This window comes from Nomascus leucogenys, chromosome 14 (genome assembly GCF_006542625.1).
Source record: "Nomascus leucogenys isolate Asia chromosome 14, Asia_NLE_v1, whole genome shotgun sequence".
Classification (NCBI taxonomy): domain Eukaryota; kingdom Metazoa; phylum Chordata; class Mammalia; order Primates; family Hylobatidae; genus Nomascus; species Nomascus leucogenys.
The window spans coordinates 50,761,550-50,762,646 of record NC_044394.1 but is presented as its reverse complement, the minus strand read 5'-3'; the positions used below and the strand labels follow the sequence as shown (position 1 = coordinate 50,762,646).

At 55.5% G+C, this 1,097-nt stretch overlaps 1 protein-coding gene across 8 annotated transcripts in view; it reads left to right on the top strand.

The window, feature by feature from the left end:
* The window catches only part of C14H17orf80 (chromosome 14 C17orf80 homolog), a 38,908-nt gene that overhangs the window by 21,834 nt on the left and 15,977 nt on the right, over positions 1–1,097 (top strand). For 7 of the 8 annotated variants that reach the window (XM_030827781.1, XM_030827777.1, XM_030827778.1 and 4 more), the window contains exon 2: positions 722–827. The gene's annotated coding sequence lies outside the window, so the exon portion shown is untranslated. Of the gene's footprint in view, positions 1–35; positions 253–721; positions 828–1,097 lie in introns of those variants that run through there. The other variant, XM_030827775.1, reaches the window with a different exon arrangement.

Genomic DNA, 1,097 nt, shown 5'->3' with positions numbered 1-1,097 from the left:
GTACGGTATAAAGGTCAAGCCAGGTTTCAAATAAATTCAATTATGTCATAATAATATCATACAAGCATTTGAGTTGAATCCGTGTGAGGTAACATTTTTTTAACATAGGCGGACCTATCCGGCAGTGGTGCAGATGGCCTGACGCGGTTCCTTGGCCGGGGGTTGGGCAGGCGCTTGGGGGGCTTTCCGGGGGGCTTGTCGCCTGGGCCGCCTGGGCTTTCAGGTCTTACGAAGTGAGGACGGTGCTCCGTGGTGAGCTTCCAAGGGCGGGGTTGTTTTCCGCGGCCCACGTTCTAGGTCTGGGGGAGACTGTCCTGAGCGGAGAGGGGAGGGAATCGGGTGCCGGGGACGGCGGAGGGTCTTCCTGGAACCGCAGAAGGAAATCCTCGGTGGGGCTGCGGGAACGCCTGTCCTTGACCCAGGAGCTGCCGGGCCGACCCCATCCACTCCGCTGGCAGAATCAGAACAGCTTTCAGGGAAGGGAAGGGTGCGGGGAGGTGGGCAGGCTAGTAACGCGGCGGGAGGAGGGAAAGGCGGCTGGAGAGCGCCGGAGATGAGGGTGAGGATTACTGGAACTGTTGAGGTCCTCCTTAAGCCCGGAGGCTGGGGGGGTCTTAACTCTCTGCTTTCCGGAACCTGTGTTTCTATTTGGTTCAGTATTGTGCCGCATTTACTCACTGTGCATGCTGCCAAGTCACCTGTCCGATCGTGTCTTACACAGGCTGACATTCACGTTTCATTCTGCCACACTCGGGAACGGTGATCGAGGAAGCATGGGGATCCGGGAGAAGCACCCGCAAAACTAGCATCCTCCTGGAGGAGCTCGGGTAAGAAAACAGACACCCACGTATAGACGTTACCGTGGGAATGTACCGAGATCTTTCAAGTAGGATTGAGTGTGAGGTGGAGTGGAGGCAGAAAAGTCTAGCAGGTGTCAAGCCCTTTCTAACGTTATTAGCCGAAGGCCCATGGACTGGCTTCATTTGTGTGTATTTTTGTAAACAGTCTGTGGCTTTCATCCTGTTAGTGTGTACCTCCAAACAAAGTAAGAATGATGGCTCACGCCTGTAATCCCAGCAAGCCGGGCGTGGTGGCTC